Source organism: Littorina saxatilis, linkage group LG16 (genome assembly GCF_037325665.1).
Source record: "Littorina saxatilis isolate snail1 linkage group LG16, US_GU_Lsax_2.0, whole genome shotgun sequence".
Classification (NCBI taxonomy): domain Eukaryota; kingdom Metazoa; phylum Mollusca; class Gastropoda; order Littorinimorpha; family Littorinidae; genus Littorina; species Littorina saxatilis.
In genome coordinates, this window is record NC_090260.1 from 16,700,392 (window position 1) to 16,707,891 (window position 7,500).

The 7,500-nt window shown below is 42.7% G+C and overlaps 1 long non-coding RNA gene across 1 annotated transcript in view; it reads right to left on the reverse strand.

The window, feature by feature from the left end:
* Positions 1-1,654: 1,654 nt before the first annotated feature.
* The window catches only part of LOC138950521 (uncharacterized), a 129,847-nt gene continuing 124,001 nt past the window's right edge, over positions 1,655-7,500 (reverse strand). The window contains exon 4 of the long non-coding RNA XR_011450696.1: positions 1,655-2,444. This is a non-coding gene — a long non-coding RNA (uncharacterized lncRNA). The remainder of the gene's footprint in view (positions 2,445-7,500) is intronic.

Genomic DNA, 7,500 nt, shown 5'->3' on the forward strand with positions numbered 1-7,500 from the left:
GGTCAAACCTGATCTCTTCCAAGACCCGCTTGTCCACAGAAACGTGGCCTCTTGGACGGCCTGGTGCTGCATGGTGTGAAGCGCGGCCAAGGTAGACCCTGACAACTCGCCTGCGGATGGCGAGAAGATCCAGCGGGTTGTTTTTTGCAGCCTCAGTTGCTCGGTACAGATGCCACACCTGTTGGATACAGACGTCTAGGCAGTAGGCAAAGATGGCCCACCACCACTTCTTCGAGCGTATGGCAACCCTGTACTTGCCAACGTTCTGATCAGTGCGATCAACACCTCCCATGGTTTGGTTGTAGTGGCGAATCAGGAAGGGCTGTGGGAGTTGAACTTGCCTGGACTCTGACCTTGACCACCTCTTTGCCACCTGAAGTGGATGTACCCCAACCTTGTTTGAGACGACGTTCACGATATTGTTGTCGTTCCATCGCACGACAATGAGACCTGACTTTGTGTCTGTGGCCCATAGTCGCAGGTTCCTCTTGTCGTCTTCTGCATGTCTTTCACATCTCTCAGTGGGCAGTCTTCGAGACGATTTGCTCGGATTGTGCCTGTGCACGCGATGTTCTTTTCCGACAGCCGATCCACCAGTTTCAAACTCGTGAAAAGATTGTAAAACGTCAGGTGGAACGAGCATCCCTCCACTTCCTGCAGCTCGGCTATGAGATCGAGAACCACCTCCCCTCCCATGCCAACGCCTACGCTGTCGGTCGTCATGTGGCTCCTTGGTAGGGCTCGCACTGAACGATGTATCCCAGAGGAGTGGTCAGAACCCACATTTTGAACCCAAACCTGATTGGTTTACCACGAATGAATTTTTTTAGCGCCATGCCTGCCGTAATACGGCACCATCGACTCGTCGATGCTGAGATTCTGCGTCTGGGTGGCCTTTACACAAGCTTATGTCCAGTCTTACTCTTTCTTCATCTGAAGACCTGTCATTCTCAGGTTAATAAAGTGGCTGGCGTTGACCATTCCTGACAACTGTGGCAGAAGCAGGCGCCCGCAGCTGACGGCCATTGAGGTTGGAGACTGTCCCTTCCCCGTCTTCTTCTCCGCTGTCTTCATCAGTGTCCTCAGTCACAGGAGGTGGCTCAATGAAGACAGAGGCTTCCTGGACACTGCTGTCATCTTCCAGCATTTATAAAACTTCGTTGACATTATAGAGTCTGGAAGACAAGAGAAGCAAATCCTTCTTTGTATGTGTTAAAAACCCCACCCCTCTCGTGCCCACGGTCCCATATATGGGACGGCACTTCAAACACTCACAGATGCAAGCAAAACTTTTTTTTAAACAATCCGCGAAATCCATATTCAGATAACATCAGTATCTCCATTATTTATTCTTTGTTTGATATATAAAAGTCCTTGGTAAAGAAAATAACAACTTACCTTTTACTGCTTGCCATTGTGCTCATCAATTCAGACCAAAAAATGCAAATGGCTGCACCTGTGTGAAACGGTAAGGGAGATACATCCCGTTCAACACGAAAACTGGACACACGTAGCCTCCCTTGATATGTCTGGGGAATGATAACCACTTTATTGGGTTCAGTTAATTTATAATCTCCACTAAAAGATAGCGTCCCATATATGGGACGGTGGGCACATATGGGTTAAGCAAACAAAAGAACGAAACAACAAAAACTTTCTTATTATTTGTGCTTGTTTATTAAATGCAACCATTAATTAATTGTTAAGCTTCCACACTTGGTTAAAAAATGTTACTATAACGTACGCTTCGCGCGTGACACGGAAATGTCATTGTGGTTTAGATGAATTTTAGATATGAATGATTCCTTTGGTGTTGAGATCTCTATATCTACAGTAATGAGCTCATTATAGCAGTAGTCATGTACCCCATCTGACAGAGTTGATTTGATTGAGAACAAAATAAACGCACGTTTCAGAATGTGACACCGCATGAAACGTGCGTTATGGTCACTTCAGGTCAGTCGTTTTCTTACCATTGGTTGTCTCAGCTGATTTTAACATGTTGTCTGGAGCGGTTGAATATCTGAATGCTTCAAATAAACCAGTTTCAGTTGGATACAAACTTCTGCTGTAAAGTAGCTACCAGTACAATAAGCACGGCTATAACCACCTGTTTTGGGGGTCGACATATTTGCGTGACACGAGAGTTTAAACTACACACAAAAACTAAACAAAAGAACCTTTTTGTGAATGCTTCCTGGGTGCAATTGTAGTTAACTTTTGCTCATCTAGCGTAAATAAGTCAACACATTTAACGAACCTAATTTTATGGTTACAATTAAGCGGGCTCCCCTCTGTGACCAAAGGAGAATTAGGCGCATGTCCTTGAATCCGAGGAACTGCAATAGCCCGAGCAGCATGAACTGGACCTTCCGCATGAACTCCCTCGTGGAATACAATCTCCCCTAGCCCTCTTGCCCTGGATCACCTCGTTGTCGGGCGTCCTGGAAGAGAAGGAATTGACGATGTTAGGAAATAACTATGTCGAGTTTGTGTGTGTAGTGACAGAGTGAGTACTCTTGCTTATATCGAGACAAGCTTTGCCACGTTACAACAATGACAAATCACTGACAAGGGTTGTTTCTGAAACTCATGGACAGCACGTGTGGAAAGCTTGCCTCAACGAAAGCAAGAGTTATCACTCGTTTACAGACCCGACAGAGTTATTTCTGGAGTTCGTTTTTTTGCAGAAGTCAATAAAAAAAAAATTATTTGCTCACTGGTACTTTTGGTGATTTTGTTATTTGAAAGTATGCATCATTAAGACATACCATTTATGTGTGTGTCAATAATGTGTGTAAGTGCGTGCGTTCCTATGTGTGTATGTGTGTGTGTGTGTGTGTGTGTGTGTGTATGTGTGTGTGTGTGTGTGTGTGTGTCTTTGGGTGCGTGTGTGTGTGTGTGTGTATGTATGGTTTTTTGTATGTACGTGTGTGTGTAGGTGTGATAGATTGATAGAGAAGTTGGGATGAAATAGAGAGAGAGAGAGAGAGAGAGAGAGAGAGAGAGAGAGAGAGAGAAAGGGAGAGAGAGAGAGAGAGAAAGAGAGAGATTGAGAGAGAGAGATTGAGAGAGAGAGAGAGAGAGAGAGAGAGAGAGAGAGAGAGAGAGAGAGAGAGAGAGAAATTGAAACTGAAACTGAAACTGAACTTTATTACCAGAGGATAGAGGTTTTAGGCAAAGCCTAATCTTACAACCTGTCCCTTATACAAACACTTAATACAGACGCACATAATATAGATAGTAAAATTGACAAGGTTATTGTTTCTTACAGACGTACATAATGCAAATAGTAATAAGGAAAAGGGTTATGGTTTTGTATACACACACAAAAATGGGAAAAACAATATAGTGTGGAAATTGCAGCATAGTTGCAATATTAATCAATCAATCAATCAATCAATGAGGCTTATATTGCGCATATTCCGTGGGTACAGTTCTAGGCGCTCTGCAGTGATGTCGTGTGAGATGAAATTTTATACGGCCAGTAGATTGCAGCCATTTCGGCGCATATTTACCTTTCACGGCCTATTATTCCAAGTCACACGGGTATAGGTAGACAATTATTAACTGTGCCTAAGCAATTTTTGCCAGGAAAGACCCTTTTGTCAATCGTGGGATCTTTAACGTGCACACCCAATGTAGTGTACACGGGGGGGGGGGGGGGGGGGGGGGGGGGAGTTCGAACACCGAAGAGAGTCTGCACACAAAGTTGACTCTGAAATAAATTTCTGCCGAACCTGGGATCGAACTCACGCTGACAGCGGCCAACTGAATACAAATCCAGCGCGCTACCAACTGAGCTATATCCCCGCCCCCCTGAGACGAGGTGTGTAACCTCTTTATTCCTCCTTTCTTCAGTTATTTAAAGAAAAGAGGAGTTTTTTTGCGAAATTTTGATCGAATCCTATTCACTCAATCGATTAATGCGCGGTTGTATAGTTCCGTGCAAATCATTCCATTCTGTTAACACTTCTTGTCAGTTTTCCTATTTTGGACTAAAATCAAGTACACAGATATTCTGTTATTCTGCTGTGGCGGCAAAGACAGATATTGTGTGTTCTGTATATGTTTTGGTATCGCTTTGGATAATGTTCTTTCGTCAAATGGGACTAGCAGACGAACTTTTGCACCCGTGTTCCAACGTTAAAAACTGTATGAAGTTCAGTTTTCTGGGGAAAATAGTGTATGAAACCGCTTTATGTTGTTTAAATTGATGAGATGTGTGCATTTGGTTGCGTGTGATCTGTTTATTAAATGAAATATTGTTGAAAACTGACCGTCGGATTGCAGTCTGTTGTCGAAGAAATTGAGTGAAAAGAAGGGGAACTACTCTTGTCGCTAGACAAAGTATGAGTTACTTGCTTGGGAAATTGCTTGTGATGAACGTTTGAGCACGGCAGATCTAGATTCAGAAAACAACCGAACTCATGGATTTGATATGGAGATTCATGTGTTCAGGCCTGTAGTTGTTAATTTAAATGCGGTATGTTTGTATTGTTTGCTCCAGAGATGTATACTTCGTACATTAGAGCGTTCGGAACTTTCCAGTCGCAAAAAGTAGTACCGAAACAGAACAACTTCTCAACCCATTGCACTATCGAGGATTCAGGCTGTTGCTGGGTAGTTATTTGTTTGGTTGCTGGGTCATTATTGAAAAATAATTACCCCTACAAGTTTACAGAGGTAAAGAAGCAGATGGGGGAATAAAAGTCAGTTGTTTCCTCTTCTTGAGAGTTAGTGGTTTTCCAACACGTGGTGATATATCTTTTTATGTCAACGTGCCTGCTCTGCGCGTCCAGGAAGGGTCTTAGGGAGAAGTGACTGCTTTCGCTGCTTACATGTTTCTGACGACGAGGTTGTCAGGTGTTTTTCTTGACTGAGCGTGGACAATTTCAACGCAAACTCAACACATGAAGGGTGTGGCAGGAAACTCGTCGACGGGTGAAAGCCATACAAAGGAAGCGGATTCGCTTAAAGGAGAGCTACTTACATTACGCTGTTGAGGTAATAAATCGTTATTTAACACTGTTGACGAGTCTATGTTTGTGGAATGAAATACTCTCTGTTGTTCTTTCCAGGTTAGAGCATAATTTGCTCCTTGTGACGCTAAAAGAATAATCTGTATATGTTTTTTGCAGATATGGAGTGAAGGAAGGAAAATAGCTGATGTGTTGTTTTAAAAGTTCGTTTGTGCAGGCCCACGTGCTCTATGAAATATAGATGGGTGACATGTTTAAAGGTGGAGTGAGAAGGGATGCGTGGCATGTTTAGTGCACCGATGCTTTTTGTTGCAGCCTTCCAACTTATCTACCGACCTATCTACGTATGCTGTAACCTGGTGTCGCGGTGCTGTATGCTGTAACCAAATGTCGCGGTGCTGTATGCTGTAACCTGGTGTTGCGGTGTTGTATGCTGTAACCTGGTGTCGCGGTGCTGTATGCTGTAACCTGGTGTCGCGGTGCTGTATGCTGTAACCTGGTGTCGCGGTGCTGTATGCTGTTGCTGCTGCTGGGATAACCGGTGAGGCCGTCACCGTCTGCAGTGGTCTTCCGGCAGGCAGTGACGTCACCTACACGACCACCCGTTGTCTTCAGCGACTGAGTGAGGCGCCTGATATCTCCACTGATCCCTGCTTCGTTTCTACGCCAGCCGGCACTTCAATCAACGGAGCAGTTGTGTAGATAGACTATTCACGGGTCGCCCACTCAGTGGCAAAAAGCTAAGTGCACCATGTTCATTGCACCCTGTATACCACCTAGTCATCTTTTATATTTGTGATTTTATTTGAGTGGTGACAACGTGGGGTGTGTGACACCTGCATTAACCAGCGCTTTTAGGCAGAACAGTTAACTTTCCTGTCTTTACACGAGATTCTATCTTTGTTGTATGACTGCGAGAGTGGATCGTGGTGTGGTTAGTTAGTAGTAACTAACCGTTCATAATCACCTTCTGTGATCTATTTAAACGTGACACGGACAGACAGACAGACAGGCAGGCAGGCAGGCAGGCAGGCAGGCGGACAGACAGACAGACATACAAGACAGACATACATCTTACCTGCTAAAGGGATTGGTCTGAAGTTTTGCTGCTAAGGCTGGACCTCGCTTTGACAGGTCAGACTCGGGTCTCGCGTGTGCTCCTGTATACGATGCAGCAACAGTCACCACAATCACACACAGAGGTTTAAAACACAACAATTATACTTTGCTGGTTGGTACCCGTGTGACTTGGAATAAAGGCCGTGAAAGGTGAATGCTCGCCCTAATAGGCTTGAGGTTTGCTGGCCGATGTGAATGCGTGATACATTGTGTAAACAAATTCCATCTCACACGGCAGAAATAATATGTAATGCGCATTGAGCATATATATGATTATGCGCTATAGCAAATGTCCATTATTATTATTACTATTATTATTATTATCATTATTATTGGTACGTACATTGTCTAAATCTTGAATTAGCTCCGGACTGGATTCGAGTGGTAGTTGTCTTAAATTTACAACAACAACAACAACAACAACAACAACAGCAACAACAACAACAACAACAACACCAACAACAACACCAACAACAACTGTATTGCCAGACCCACCCGAAGACTTTTTACGAGAAGTGAATGCAGCCTTTTATTCTTTCCTGTGGAATAGTAAACCTGCAAAGATTCGGCGTAATGTCGTTTGCAGACCCTATTGCAATGGTGGTCTGAATATGATTGACATTTATACTTTTGTGGCATCAGTAAAGATAAATTGGATTTGCAGATTAAAATGTTTGAATTTGATGTAAACAAGTTTTTTGTTAATATGATACCTGGAATGAAAGACATATTTAAAGTGGGTGCCGAGTATGCAAATGTGTTAATGAAACGAGGTGGTAACCCTTTTTGGAAGGATGTTTTGAAACATTATAAGAAATGCTGTTCCTTAAGCAAGGTAATTAATGTGAATTTGTTTGTTTGTTTGTTTGCTTAACGCCCAGCCGACCACTAAGGGCCATATCAGGGCGGTATTAATGTGAATGATTTTGTTTCCGAATGTATACATTACAATTTGAACATTATACGAGACCACGGTGCAATAATAAATAAGGAATGGATTGAACATGATGTAGTGTTTGTCCACCAGTTGCTACATTTAAATTGAAGTTTTTTTACCTTTGAAAAATTTAGATTACATTTTCCTTTTGTTCAAACTAATGTTGTTCTTTTTTTCTATGAGGGAGTGATTAAGTCCTTACGAAAATATCAGGGAAAAGTAAACATTGATTCGTTGAATGGTTTTCAGATTAGGGATTATAAACCCTGGCAGATTATTTGTAGAGGCAAACAGGCAATTAAAGAAGTTTTTTTTAAATCAAAATTTTATAATAACCCGGCCTGCAGGCATGAACAAATGGAATATGTATTTTACAACCTTAACTGGAAAAACATTTTTGATTAGTGTTTTAAAAAAAATAAGGACACAATTTAAAATGGTTCCAGACCAGATTGCTTCACC